We start from the raw sequence: 15,938 nt of genomic DNA, 5'->3' as shown, positions 1-15,938 counted from the left end.
CTTTGCTATTGTTTTTACATCAATATTCTTGAATCCTACTCAATTAAAGGCATGTCTGATATGACCTTGCTGTTACTGGGGGGTTTTTGTTTGTTTTCTTTTTAATTTTTTTTAATGTTTTTGTTTATTTCTGAAGGGGGGGGGCAGAGAGAGAGAGGGAGACAAAGAATCCGAAGCAGGCTCCAGGCTCCAAGCTGTCAGCTCTTGGCTCTGTGTGTCAACACAGAGCCCAACAAAGGGCTCAAACCCATGAGCCACCCAGGTGCCCCATTGTTACTGGGTTTTATATCAGTCTTCAGTCTTGGGGTTCCTCACCAAGGAACTGGAAACAAGCCCCAACCCCAAGGGCAAAGGGAATCCCCTCTCTGCTAGTGTAGTCTGCAGACTCTTAGGGATCTCATAAGATTCTTTTCCTAGGTTTGTTGTGTTATAAATGTTAATTGCTCAAAAGACTATCTTTGAGTCATGAGTCTATACCAACTGATTTCTGTGAAAGATTTTGCTTTCCTCAAATAAATTCTGTAAAGTCATGGCTATGGCTGTAGATTTTTAAAACCCTGACTCTTCCTGAGACATAAATGACTGCATTGTCTCTTGAGGGATGCAAGCCCCAGCACTTTCCTGATTCAGGAAAATCTGGAATGGATCCCATTAGGGCAAAGCCTTGGGACTTCCTGTGCCTCACCTTTGATTAGACCCAGGGCAGTAGTAGCAGCTCAGAAGTGCATTAACACAATTACTATTAACTCTTTTATACCCAGAATCAGGCGGAGTATATGAGTATAATAAGAACAGGGTTTTCCCTACACTCACCATGAATGTTTATCCTTATAATGTATCTAGCCCCCTAGATCTCACTCTACCACGAACACTAGACACAACCTGGAGCCCCCACACCATCCTTCAAAGGAGACACTCATTGTCTTAAGATTTTCAAAAACTTTAGAGTTTTGTTAAGAAGCTCTTGCTGCACAATCTACTCTTCTGTGACCTGGTATGGTTTGTTTCATCATGCTCACAGAACTGTTTCTTTCCTTACAAACAACTCTCTTGAAAAAAATATTTGCCAGCTGTTATTGCTTTCCAAAATTATTTATTTATATTTTAATTTATAAATATGCTACCATTACTTAACGCCTCTGGGCACATTTGCAAAATTAAAAACACAATTAAAAAAAAATAAGACAAACACCATGCAAACTGTGGTTCATGGGCAGAGGGGGTGGAGAGCATTGTCTCTGTCTACATTAAACTCCCTTCAAGCAAACATCTAAATAAACAGATGGATATTGCACCGTGTCCCAAAAGAAATGTAGAAGTTTCCTAAAATCAATACCATGAACCAGTTCAAGAATACAAAAGCTTCTCCTAAGAGTGAAAGGGTTATTACCTTGCAAACTCAACAATTGCAGTGCTAGAATCTAGCATCTGGCCTCTAACATCTTCCATGTATTCTGTCCCAAAAGCTCAATAATGTAAATATTACTTGTAACTGGTACATAGTAAGTGCTCAATAAATAAATAGTTGTTTGCTTTAATATACATACCATTTTAATTTTCAAACTTATCGCTTTCCTGACACTGTTCACATAGAGAATCCTTCATTTTTTCCCCACAACCCAGCTTGTATTCTCTTTTCATATAAAGAATAATGTATAGAAATTTTACTTTGTGTTAGTATGATTGTGTGTGTTGGAGAATCTGTGAAGGAGTGAAAATGCATCTTGATTGTCTATTAGCCAAGCTTTCTGATTCCAATCTATAAATTTAAAACTACAAAGTAAACATTTGGAAATGAGTTTTAGCATAAAAATCAGGGTTCCTATGGATTACATCTCCTGATAAATCCTATAAGAAAGTCACCTAGTAAACTAAGGATAAATATATATCTCTAAGAAAATACACATCTTATTGGAGAAAAAAAAGTACTTGTATATGCATTTTTCCATGCAATCTTAAGTCAGAGAAAAAGTTAAAAATAATTTAATAGGAATGTATTGCAGCCTACTATATAATCAGCTCTCGCCAGAAAGAAGGAATAGAGGAAGGAAAAAATGAGATTCCTGCTCTTCAAGAGTTTATAATCCCACTAGAGACAAGATAAACAATTCTCTTTCCAGGGTATTAAGCATGTATATTTAACCCAGGAGGATGACTGTGCAATGTGCATGCATGCTCTAAAACATCTTCGGTGAGAAAACAATAGGAGACCACATCATTTATCTTCTAAACCATGAAAATATTGATAATGAAAGGGGGCCTATTAATTACCCTAGGACAATAAGAATAGACTAGGACTGTCTCCAGAAAACCTAGGTGTATGGTCATCATAAGCTTGGAGCCAAGAGTGTGGGCATCTCAGTGCTGACTACTCTCCCCTGAGGTTTTCTCCTAAGCAGATCTATCAAGGCAGCCTAAAGTTGCTACTCGGTATTTCTTTTTTGGATGTCCTGCTTTTCTTATATATCTGTGATTGCTAGTCATGCATGTTTTGGCTAAGATGTTTGCTCTGGGTGATATCATCAGACTGTAAAATTTGACTGTACATCCTGGTCCAGACAGAAAAGAGGATCAGGATCACCTGAACCTACTTCTTCATCAGGAATCATAGACAAAGCAAATTCACTTAGAAGTGAATTAAACGAGACCATCACACTTTATTCACAATGGCCAAGAGCACTACACTTTATTTCAGCTACTCAAACAAATTCCGTACCATTGCGTATCCTTCCTGCCTAATTGCTACCCATCATCAGCCACAGTGTCCTTCATGAACCAAATGGTCAATAGCTTTTGGTTGAATGAATGAGTGAATGAATGAAGTAGTAGCTATGGCTAGAGACAGAAGAATATAGAGCTAATGGATAACAATCATTACTACCCTCCCCTACCTGCAGAGAAATATCTCCAAAGGAAGAAGCAAATGTCCTACTCTGTGTACCATAGTTTGCTTCCCCAATGTGCTTTTTTTTCCTGGAGGAATAGATCTCAAAATATTTAATGTAACTCAGGTTTCATATGCAGAATCCCATTTAACTTCAGCAGCACATCTGTGCCTTCCTTCTTTTAACAAAATCATCAGCAAATATTTATTGATGACCTACTATGTGCCAATCACTGTTTTAGATACTTGGGGATACAGCAATGAGCACACCTTCAAAAATCTCTGGCCTTATGGATCTTTCAGTTATCCATTCATCTGATAATCATGTAGCAAGTGTCTATACTGTGCAAGGCTCCAGTGGATTCATAATGATGAATGAGACGTGATTCCTGCCCTCCACAAAATTATACTATATCAGAAACGCTTTTAAAGAATACCAATAGCTAATCTACAAGGGAAAGTTAAAGGGCTCTAAGGGAAGACTTACAAGCAAAATGTATGACAGGGTGTAATGCAAGAATGTTTAAGTATAATAAGGGCTCAAGAAGGCTGCATCAAGACAGTAGCATTCATTCTGTAGGCTCACAAAACTACACTACCTATGTTAGTTACAAGCTTCTATAAGTCTTTTAAGTTCAAGAAAAAAAATTTAATAACCTAGAAAATCAATACACTTTTGAAGCAGTCTAAACAAGCCTGTTTGGGTACAAGCTTCTCAGTGAAGCAATGTGTTTTTCATTTTCCTAAATATCAGTGCTAATGTCTGGGCAGAATAATAATTTGCAAGCTAACACTTACTGAGTGCTTCCCAAGTACTCTATGTTCTCCACTTCTCTATGTGCATTACATATAGCAGAACATTTAATCCTTCTGACAATCCTGTGAGGTTGGCAACTATTATTTTTGCATGGTAATATGAGGAAACTGAGGCACAGAACGGTTAGGCAATTTGACTGAAATCACACAGATAGCAAATAACATCATTAGGGTTTAAATAAAGGCAGTCTAGCTCTCATGTCTACATTCTCAATCCCTGTGCTATATTGCCTATTAATCTGATGAAAATAACTTATTACAAGTTATTAAGAAATGATAATGCCAGCGCGCCTGAGCAGCTCAGTCAGTTGAGCATTCGACTTCGGCTCAGGTCATGATGTCATGGTTCCTGGGTTCAAGCCCCACATCGGGCTCTGTTCTGAGAGCCCAGAGCCTGGAACCTGCTTCATATTCTGTGTCTCCCTCTCTCTCTGCCCCTCCCCTACTTGTGCTCTGTTTCTCTCTGTCTCTCAAAAGTAAATAAATAAATGTTAAAAAAAATTAATAAAAAGAAATGATAATGCCTTCACCTTCAGAGAAAACACAAATGTGCAATGTCATTTAATATTTCGACCTAAAGAAGAGACTAATGTGTCATTTTATGGCACTTCAAGTCATTGAGAGAAACATTTTTGGGGCAGAGGATTTTTTGATGCCTTAAAAATTGCCTATTTATCTCTAGATGTAATGTTGCCTTGAAAAAAATGAGAAGCAGAATGGATATGCTTAAATTAAGGAAAATATTGAGAGAGGGAGAAGCTGAATCCTGTAATAGTGCATTAAGGCCAGGTGAAGGTGGGTTTTTCTGTGGAGGCTCTTTGCTGGCCAGAATATTAATAGAGTACATCAGAAAATAAGAAAAGAGATGCCACAGCAGAGGCATGGACTATTTAAAGAGGTCTAGAAAAGTGTGAAAAGCAAATCTGAACACATCATAATTTTGCCAAATGTCCACCCTGAATATATATCACTTATAAAATCAACAAATGCTTATATGTTATTTTTATGACCCTCTGCTGTCTTGGAAGCATGAGCCAGTCTTCCACCAGTGAGCTGTTCACATGTGGACAACAGACTCTTCATTGTATCTTCCCGAGATTTTCACAAAAATTTTGTTGTTAATAGTGGTGGTGGTGGTGGTGTTTGTGGAGGTTTTTCTATCTAGATTACACTGAGAATGCTACATATAAAATCGCTTTAAAGATCCACTTAAGTGTCAAGTATCCCATGTAACAATTTTGACCATATTAATATGAGGACATTCCCTAGGTATAATGTGCCTTTCCCCCAGCTTACATCCAACTTATTCTGACCTGCTTTCACACCGTTCCTATCCCTTCAGTATAGGAACCAAACTTGCCTGAGTTGGGAACATCTGACTCAACTTCTGACCCTCGCCATCTACCACATTCATCCTCAGGTTGGCAACAATCATGTTAAAAATAATGGTTTCAACCTGAAATTTGTAGATTGTTTCATAGATTTCAAATTGTTTTACATATATAATTATGGACACACACACACACACACACACACACACCCCTCCAGAATATAGGTATTATTAAAATCATCTCCATTGTAGAGATGGACCATAGATTGCTAGGATTAAGGGACTTGTCCAAGGTCAAGCAAGTTATAAAAGAGTAAGTAAGATGCATGGCTCCAAAGCCTGGGTTCAGCCTTCATGTGGGATCATGCAAACAATATTTATTTCTCTTTCTCCTTTTTTTTCTCCCTGCTTGGTGCTTACTTTATTATACCTCAGGGAACTTTTCTAAGATACATATACTCTTCCAACATTGGAATCCATTTCCCATTAAAAACAAAGTATACATACACTGTGGTAAGGTTTTTAAAGCAGCCTATAGACACCCACTTAAACCACAGTTTACTAAAATGACATACATTTAACAATTATACAATATTTTACTAATAAAATAACAGCAAATAAAAGAGAAAAGTGACTTAATACGTATGAATTTTTAACTGAATAGAAACTTCCAACAGTTTTCTTCTGGCTTGCCTTTTTTGTTCCATTTGAGAGGAAAAAAAAATTATCCTGCTCAAGACGGATAAGGAAAATGATCTCAGCTAAGAAATATTATGAAGTAAAACTCAACCTAAAAACAACAACAACAACAACCTTTAAAATCTGTCCCATCAACCTTTGAAGTGCCTGTGGTTCCCTTTCAGAATACCAATAAACATCTCCAAGTGGCTCTCAGACCCTCTCTATATCATTCGTGGGAAGTGGGTGAGGGTTTTTTGGTTTTCAAAGTAACTGGCAAGTACTATTGGCATGTAGAATGGGGTGCCCAGAGGTGCTGCCCCCTGCAGTGCACAGGACGGTCCCACACAACACAAACTGTAACTGCTTAAAATTGCCAAGAGTGACCACTACTGAGAAACACTGAAAATGAAACCTGCTTCTATTCAGTTAAAAATTCAGATGTGTTATGTTACTTTACTCTTTTATTTGGTCTTATTTTATTAGTAAACCATTGCATAACTGTTAAATGTACATTATTTCAGTAAACTGTGGTTTAAATGCATGTCTGTAGGCTGCCTTGAAAACCTCACCAGAATGTATGTATCCTTTGGTTCAGATGGAAAACTGATTACAAAAAAAGTTCCAAAAAAAACACCTTACTGTATTAAAATCTGCCTGTGTCCACTAATCACATTTTGTCCTCACTTTCTCTGTCTTTACCTGGGGGTCACTAGCTCTTGAGAAATAGGCAGCTGAGTTTATGATTGCAGTCCACTTACACAATATGCAAAATACTCAGGATGGTTCATCATAATCTCTATATATTCTGAGATGCTTCCCTACCCAAGCAGAGACCAAGAGATAGAATGGCAAGCAGTAAGACTGTACTTTTCTTATTTCTAGGGAGTAACAAGATTTAGTTCTGGCCTCTTTCGCTGAAAGCTGTTCCTTTGCTGTGAATGGGTTTATTTTCTGCTCTGTACAGTCTTCTTTCCAACTGCTTTACATTTTATATTGGCTTCAGAAACTACTGGTTTGAACTACTGAAAGCAAAATTAGATTCAGGGTTGCCTGGTTTTGTATAGCCAGACTCTCCTCTAGCTTTTGTCCCTTTTCAGGATGACCTAAGATGACATGCCCTGTTTTTTCCTAATTTTGTCCCTACCCCTTTGATCCCACGAGAAGTTGGATGAAACTTTATAATCCTGTTCAAGATTAGAGAAACACAGTTTCTGAATTTTCACAAATACCAAAAGGTGAGGGCGCCCTCTGCTGATGAATAAATGTTCCAAAGATGGGGGTTCAATTCTTGGTCATGGGAGAGTGATCCGTGATACGGTGAGACAGGAGACAGATCACGGGCGGGAACATTCCCTAGAAGAATGCTCCAGGGGGAAGTCTTCAAGAATGAACACCAAAAAAGCAACTTAGCTTTATCAGGCTTCATCAGTGCTTTTCAGGGAGTCAAGGCAGCACATTACATAAGTTGATGTCAGTTTATAATACCAGTCAATCTCTACCCAAGAGTTATAATGTTGGTTTCAGGCTAAGCCCATTATTTTCTTATCATTATCTATTATTTTCTTGAGAATCAGATACTAGTCCATTCATCTGGAAAAGAAACAAATTCATCTTTATGTTTTTCTTTATCACAAGAGTAACAGGATATTCCTTTATGGAAACTGCCTCTAGTGTCTGACACCAGTCACCACAGGGCCTGGAATATTACCATATTTAAGGATTCAAATTCCTTCTCACATGCCTTTGTCATTTAACTTTGTCCTAAAGAATGGTGCCAATATCTCAATTTCCCATTTTTCTGTAGTCACTGCCTCGTTAAGGCTCATGCATTGTCTCTCAGAACTCCTACGATGAACTCCCACTTCCAGTCTTGTCACCTTCAAATGCATCCTCTAAAGAGTTGCCAAGATTCTCTCTCTAAACCATAGAACATTCCATGTCACTCTGTACTTAAAATCCACATGATGAAACCCACGCTCCTTTGGGCCTTCCCCATGCTTTCTTTGCCTGATCTAAACTCAGTAAGATGATCCTGTTGGAGGTTCCTACTCTTCCTCCTAACTTATGAGCCTGTGATCAAGTTGTACCTTATTCCTAGGATGACCTTCTTAGGGCATTATCCCTTTGCTTGGCTAACTCCTGCTCAGCATTTAGGCTGATCCAGGCTTTCATCTCCTCCAGTTCTCCCTCCCCAAACACACCAATCCTCACAACTGCATTAATTTATATATCAATTATTCCACTTTACTCACTGTGATATAATTAACTCTATATGTTTGCATCTCCATTAGATCCTAATGATAGAAAATGGCATATTCATCTTAGAATCTCCATCTTTGTAGAATGAAAGAATTCATGAAGTATGCAAATATGAATCTAATAAAATGTGTACTCAGTCCCCTTTCTATATCCATATTGCCCTATCAGGACCCTGGTGCCCCAGACCATCTTCTTTGTCCTGGAAAGCAAATGGGTCCAGATGTCAAGGGACACTGCTTATAAAACCACATAAAAGTAGACATCTCAGCAATGCCACCAATATAGCCACAGGCTGTCATTGTCCCTATTAAACACAAATCTGAAAGATCCTGGCTGGATAAGTTGTCCTCCCCACCATAGAATCCAGACCCAGTGGCTGAGATCTTAAAACTAGAAGTTTTCATGTTATTCTCCCTGCCAAAAATCCTTCAATTATTCCCCAACGTCTACAAGACAAAGTTCAAATTCGTTTGCCTAGAATCCAAGGCCTACCATAACCTGTCCAGAACATAATTTTCTGGTCTTCCCTTTATTCTTTTACACAAAACCATCTGACTCTCCCTAGAACCTGTATTATACTTTCTGCCTTCAATGCTCTTGCATGTAATAATGTCTCTGGAAAACAAACAAACAAACAAACAAAAAACACAAAACCTCCCTTTTCTTCATCATCACTTAAAAATAATGGTAGCCATTCTTCAGGTCTCAGGACTGAGTCAGTCCATTGCAGCCAAGAGTCATCATTTCCCCCTTTACTGCTCTGTACTTCTTAGTTAACATTATGTACTTAACATTTGCATAGTTCTTAATGGCTGTAAAACTGCCTTATATTTTGATTACTCTTTTCAAATATGGCTGTTATATCAATAGTTATTTTGGCAGCTCATGAAGGTCAACATCATGTATTTATACATTTCCATGTTACCATGACTCCCAACCTTGCCTATTGTAATAAACATAATAAATATTTCCTAATAATATTGATAGGCATATTTGGTTTCTCCACACAGAACAAAAATAATCACAATCAAAATCAAACCTTCATATATAATCTGAGATGAATTCTACTCATCTAGACCACTTCAACCAGACATATATTTTCTACGGAAGTAATGACACATCTCTTGACATGGCCAGGAAAGGAAAAGTTGACTGTGTCAGATTAATAAGCCAGAACTAACAAGAAGACATGACTGCTAGTGAGATAAGCATAGGATGGGAGTAAAGGAGGCGGACCAGGTCTCAGGCAGAGGCCACCCCCCCTTAATCGATCACGGGAATATGGTTTTTAGAGAGTTTATCAGTGGTCAGCAGGTTGGCAAGAAATTAGCATCAGGGAAGCCCAACACAAGATAATAGAGTCTGGTAGAAGATGCACAGAAAAATAATGGCAACATGGAAGCAGTACAGAACCCTGGTTAAGAGGCCAAAATTTTATGACAAATATATCTGGTTGAATCCTGACCTGCTATCAATGTTTTTAGAAATTAGCCTCCTCAATTTAAGGAACCTCAGTTTCCTCATTTCATAGCTTGGTTTCAAGAATTAAATGAGATGTCTGGGTGGTTTTCTCTCTCTCTCTCTCTCTCTTTCTCTCTCTCAAAAATAAACATTTTTAATAAAAAGAATCAAATGCAACATAAAAACACTTACTATATATGTGGTAAGCACTTTATAAATATTGGTTGCTGTTACAAATAGTAACAACAGTAATACTATTATTATTGCTTTTTCTTGTTATCAATTGAGAATCTAAAGACAGGCAATATTTGAAATTTCAGACTAGAAGCAGGCAGTGAACTTCAAGAAAAGCTAGTATTCATTCCTGGGCAATCTTGTAGGAGCAAGCATATCTAGAACCCCAGTTTAATCAAAATCTGGACTTACAGGCAAGACAGGAACACATTAACTAGATTTGGTCTGCAAAAGGTAGAGACTTGGTCTCAGGGACAACTCTCAGCTATTAGAATTGAGCAGTTAGGCACAGAGGCAGACTTGTCACAAAGCCTACAAATAACTTCTTCAGTGCTCATCAACCACTGAAATACTTGACCTCAGAACACTGTAGGGGCTGAGCCTCCTGATGAGTATCAAATGACTAGGGGTAGTGGAGTGAAGGGAAAAGATACCCAGAGCACAGTGTGAACAAAAGCAGATATAAATTATTGAGCCCTCTCCAGAGAAACAGAACCAATAGGATGTATAAACATATGGAATTGGTTCATGCAGTTGTGGAGGCTGAGAAGTCCTAAGATCTGTAGTTTGGCAAACTGGAGGCTCAGGAGAGCCACAGGTTTAGTTCCAGTCTGAGGCCAAAGGCGTGAGACCCTGGAGAGCTGATGGTATAAGTTCCAATCCAAGTTTGAGTCCAAAGGCTGGAGAAGACTGATGTCCCAACTCAATAACATTCAGAAAGTGAATTCTCCTTTACTCAGCCTTTTCATTCTATCAGGCCTTCAAGGGATTAGATGAGCCATACCCATATCAGGAAGGACAATCTGCTTTACTCAGTGTACAGATTCAAATGTTAACCTCACCCAGAAACACTCTCACAGACATCATGTTTAATCAAACATCTTGGTGCCCTGTGGCCCAGTCAAGTTGACACATAAAATCAACCACCCCAGATGTTTGATTAAACATGATGTGTATGAGAGTGTTGCTACTAAAACTTACAGTGTTGACGGGGATGCTCCATGTCAGTCAGCGTAGTAGCCACTAGCCACATGTGGCTATTGAGCACCCGAAATATGCCTTATGTATGTGAGAAACTGGGTTTTGAGTTTTAATTTTAATTAAAATTAATTATTAATTGTTTTAAATATAAATAGCCACATACGGTTAGTGGCTACCATATTGGACAGTAATAGGTCTAGGAAAAGAAGGTAATAGTTAAACTAACCAGGAATTACAAAATGTGAGACTTATTCAGGAAAAGGGTAAATTTTTAGTTGAGGGATCATAAGGCAGAACTTTTTTACACAGAGTGGCCAGAGAAGGCCTCACTGAGGAGATTGCCAATATTTAAGCTAAAGTCGAAAGGGCCAAATCCTGAGAAGAGGCCGCTGGGTAAAAAATGAAAGGAATAGATTCCAGGTAGGAGGGCCTTAATACGCAAATGCCCCAAGGCAGGAAAAATCCTATTTACTTTGAGCAACTGAATAAGCCACAGGTGACTGGAGGGTGATGGAAGGTGTTTTGAAGAGAAAAACAAGGGCAACCTATTACAAGAAGAGTAGACCACAGAAGGGGCTTGGATTCTATTTGAGGTATTTTATATTTACGTTGTTTTTAGAGATCACTGTGTGGAAAATATGTGAGCCTACAAAAAGAAGCTTCGCGCGCATGTATGTGTGTGTGTTTGCTTGAGTGGGTTTGATAGTTTGATTCTCTTCCTGATCAGAATATAATCTTTCCAATATTAGTGTGTATTTATATTCAAAAGGACTATAAACTTTGATCAATATTAATTTATCTAAGTTAACAACATATATATATACATATATATATATTATATATATATATATGCATACATATGTTCTTTAGCTTTTTTAAGTACAGGAGAAAGGAAACAGCCTCCTAGGTATGTTGACAATAGGGAAGGATTCTGTAGTTAGAACTATCCAATAGATGCACTTCTATGAAGTATGTATACCAGTTACATAAGTGAAATAGCTGCATACAAACACCGTAAGATTATCCTTAGACTCTTGAGAGAGGTCAATTTCCGAGTATAGAAGAAAGAAAAGGCGGAACCTAAACCAATTGAAAAAACAATCATGAAACTGACTAATGTCAAGCAAAGGGGACCCATGGAGAAAGATTAAAGCAACTGGGGTTAATTAATTAACCTAGGGAAGAGAGATTAATAAATTTTTGTAAGAATATGTAGAACTGCTCTTCACAGGATAAGGTCTAGTTAGGTTGCACTAACCCAGGAGAAAGAACTGAAACCAGGAGACTAAAACGGCAGAAGATGCTATTTATGGCTATGAAACTCTGGACTCAGTGAGGAAAGCAGAGCAGTGTCCTTCTGTGGAGGTCTTTAAAACAGAATAGGTTCTCATCAGTCTCATTTGAAAGGTTTAAGTGTGATCCTGCCTAAAGGCAAGGTGATGAACGAATGACTTTTCAAGGTCCCAACCAGTCAGCCCTATGAGAACACACAGCTGATTGTGTGCTGTGATTTTCTTTTGTTTACCCATATCTTATTGTTTTACACCACCAAGTGGCCACACTGAGTAGAAATGTTACAAATTCTGCATATGATCAGAGGCCTTGAGAAATGTCAAAGTATATGCTTTGAATATACTTAGAATTACAGTCTGTTTGTAAATATTCAATCTGTAAAGTCAGCTGGCATGAAAATGCTTATACACTGTGATCCTTGTATGGTATTAATTTGGAAAACAAAGCTGGTACCTATCTTAATAATAGCATGTCAAATTCTTATATTGTGTATTTGCTGTTCTGTAGGAATGGGATTTGATTCACAATAAGCTGAGTTATCACACAAAAATATTTTATTTTAGAAGCATATATATTTAAAAGCCAGATTTTGACCCTTTTACATTTAACAGATGTATTAAGTAAATTAAATGTGACTTCATAAACAATTTTCTATAATAAGCTCAAATGTAGTATCAAAAGAATAATAGAATAGGCTTGCAGGGAAACCATAGCTGTTGACACATGACTGAAGCCATCATGTTAAAAATAATTTTAGATACAACATAATAGGCTAATGTGCTTCCTGGTACCTTTCCTTTTTAATTTATGTAAAAAATAAATCAGCATCCATTAGCATTTATTAAACTCTCATATGAGCTAAATGTTGGATTCTACATTGGACAAATTAAATTGACAAAGCCCACCTTGTCACTTCATTCCCTGCCACCTTCAGAACAAAAGCATTCTGTGAAATAGGAGCGGAGAAGTAATCCAGGGCCAGACTGCTTGTGTTAGAATCCTAGTAAGCTATGTAACTCTATAGCCCTCAGTTTTGATTTTTTTTTTTTTTGTAACACGAATTTAATTATTTTGACTTAAAAAAATTAGATAGTGTGTGGTCATTAACTCAATAAACGTTTATTGTGTGACTACCACACTGACACTGTTCTAGGCACTGGGGATAGAGCAGTAAATAAAACAGACAGAAATCTCTGCCTTCAGGAAGGTTGCATTCCAGTAAAGACCCAGATAGTAAATATTTTAGGCTTTGGTATGGATAGTAGTGGAATGTGGTCAGGGTAGTCCTCACTGAGAAAAAGACCTGAAGTTGAGCCAGGAGATCAGGGGGCATTTAGAGAAAGAACATCCCAGGACAGACTGTCAAATGCAGAATCCCAGAGGCAGTTGTGTACCTGCAGCAGCAGGGTAGACAGTTTGTCTGGAGCAGAGTAAAAAGGAAATAAGATCAGAGACAAGATGGCAGGGGGCTCAAATGCCATTTTCAAAACTGATTTTTACTCTGAGTGAGACAAGAAGCCTTTGCAGTTTTAAGCACAGTAGTGACCTGCTCCGGAGCACTAATTTTAATTTTTTGGCCTGAGAAATTGGATAGATGGAGGGGACCAGTAGAGACTGTAAGAAGGGAAGTAAGGAGGGTCAGAGTCTCGGGTATAGAAAGATTATATTTGAAATACCTATTGGGTATCCAAGTAGAGATGTGAGGAAGATAATTTCTGCAAGAGTCTCGAGATCCAAAAAGAGGTTTTAAATTCAGGATATAAATGTAAGTGTTGTCAACCCATCGACTGTATTTAAAATCATGAAACTGGTGAAATCACCAAGAAATTACATTTGGAAGGAAAGAGAAGAGGTCCAAGCATTGTGCCCTTGGGTACTCCAAAAGTAGAGACCCAGGGAGATGAGAAGATAGCGGAAAAGGAGATGGAAAAGGGCAACCTAGGTAAGATAGGAGGGAAACCCGAAAGAGCAGAGATGCGGAAGCCAACTGGGAAAAGTATATACTGGAAGAGGGAACAAGCAGTCGCATCACTTGCACCCAAGGGTCCATGCAAAATGAAGACTGAGAACTGAACCACTGTTGTAGCAGCATGGAGACCTTTAATAGCATTGAAGAGAGCAGTTTCAGGGAAGTAGTAGGAATGAGAGCCTTGTTGGAGCAAGGTCAGAGGAGAGCAGGAAGAGAGATATTCGAGATACAGGGTACACACAGCTTTTTCAAGGAGTTTTTGTGGGTTTGTTGTTTGTTTTTTTATACAGAAGGAAAGCATTAAGATGATAATTGGAAGGGAAGTGGATCAAGAGAGGCTTTTGGGTGTTTTACTTTAAGATGGCAGAAACAACAGCATTTCTGTATGCTGGTAGAAAAGCTCCAGGGGAAAAAAGAAAATGAAAAAGAGAAAAGAAAAGAAACAAGGAAGAAAGAATGAATTACTGGACAGTCCCATGGGTGGATTGAGATCTGATGCAGAAGTGTGCATGAGTGGGTGGGTGGGTGGTCAGGTTCACACTCTGCCATGTAAAATGCTTAACCTGGTGCTTAGCACTAAAAAAAGTCCAAAAGGGACAGATATGAAACCACTCACTGTCAATTAAAAGGGTTTTGCTAACATGATCCTACAGTTCCAGTGCAGCCACAATATTTGGTAGATTAATGAAAATAAGTTGAGTAGAATAATGAAAACAAAACAAAGACATTTAAAAGCAACGTTGAATCACATTGACTAGCCTCCAGGATATTGGTCTAAAGGTAAACAGAGATACCCGAGTGAAAGTAGGAAGAATCACAGATACCGTTTACATTCGATTCATGAGGTGAGTCTGACAGGACCAGGATCCCACAAGGTACTTGACTCCTTGTAGATGCTCTGAGTTGATTAATTAATTATCTTTGCCCTTTATAAATTCAGCATGATGAAAAACCCCTGTCTCTTGCCTCACAAGTACTGCATGGTATAATGTTATTTCCATGCTCTTTTCATGTTCTTCCACTGAATTTTATACTGACTTATAAAGGCTAAGCTGTAGGGCAGAGCTGTGATAGAAGACCAAACAAAGGAAGGTGGGTGGTAAAAGCATAACTGCCACTGCCACTGGGAAGAAAATGGGGTCAAAGCAACTACGATGTAAATTGTGTTCCCAATATTAAAATAAATCTAACACTTATGAAAAATGTATCAGCAAACATGTGACTTTATGAAACCATACTTTGTTATTTAATACAAGTATCTTTTTACTATTATAAGAATTGTGCTTTGCTGAGGTCAGATAATAAATTTCAATAAATCTCAATTCCTCGCTTGTTTCAATATAAATTTGGAGATGCGTTCCTTTGGAAAAAGACTTGAGCCCCCAGGTATAATAAAATCATATTTAAGAATGTAGCAGTGTGGGGCACCTGGGTGGCTCCATCGCTGAGTGGCCGACTTCAGCTCAGGTCATGATCTCGTGGCTTGTGAGTTCAAGCCCCGCACCAGGCTCTGTGCAGACAGCTCAGAGCCTGGCTCCTGCTTCGGATTCTGTGTCTCCCTCTCTCTCTGCCCACCCCGAACTCGTGCTCTGTCTGTCTGTCTCTCTCTCTCTCTAGGATAATTAAACGTTAAAAAAATTAAAGAATGTAGCAATTTGGCAGCATGTAATTACAGAAAAAGCAACTTTTGGAAGACATTAATAAAAGTACTAAAACTCCTTATTTTTACAATGGTCAACTCAAAACCAAACCATCAAAATCATTAAAAATTCAGGAAAGCTCTAGAAATCCACTGTCGTGACCTTTTTCTCTTCACAATTGTTCTCATCTAAGAATAACAATCACTAATATGATAGAAATTATCAGTTTAGCTTTTATTTAACTCAAGCCTCTGTGCCTATGATCCAGGATTATCTTTTACATTTTTTGCATGTTTCAAATTTGTAAAGTTTCTTTCTTGAACTCTGCACAACAGTTTTAGTACAATGTATACATTGTCCCTAAAGAGAAAACAGTAGACTGAAATGTTT

General features: G+C 38.1%; 1 protein-coding gene across 1 annotated transcript in view; it reads left to right on the top strand.

The window, feature by feature from the left end:
• Window positions 1–15,938, top strand: part of SPATA16 (spermatogenesis associated 16) — a 231,875-nt gene that overhangs the window by 128,686 nt on the left and 87,251 nt on the right. The window lies entirely within an intron of this gene.

The sequence above is a fragment of the Lynx rufus genome, unplaced genomic scaffold, assembly GCF_022079265.1.
Source record: "Lynx rufus isolate CCGP_SWC_20201006 ecotype Redwood Valley unplaced genomic scaffold, mLynRuf1.p SCAF_5, whole genome shotgun sequence".
NCBI classification, from domain to species: domain Eukaryota; kingdom Metazoa; phylum Chordata; class Mammalia; order Carnivora; family Felidae; genus Lynx; species Lynx rufus.
Note: the sequence above shows the minus strand (reverse complement) of the source record. Positions and strands in the feature narration are given on the sequence as shown.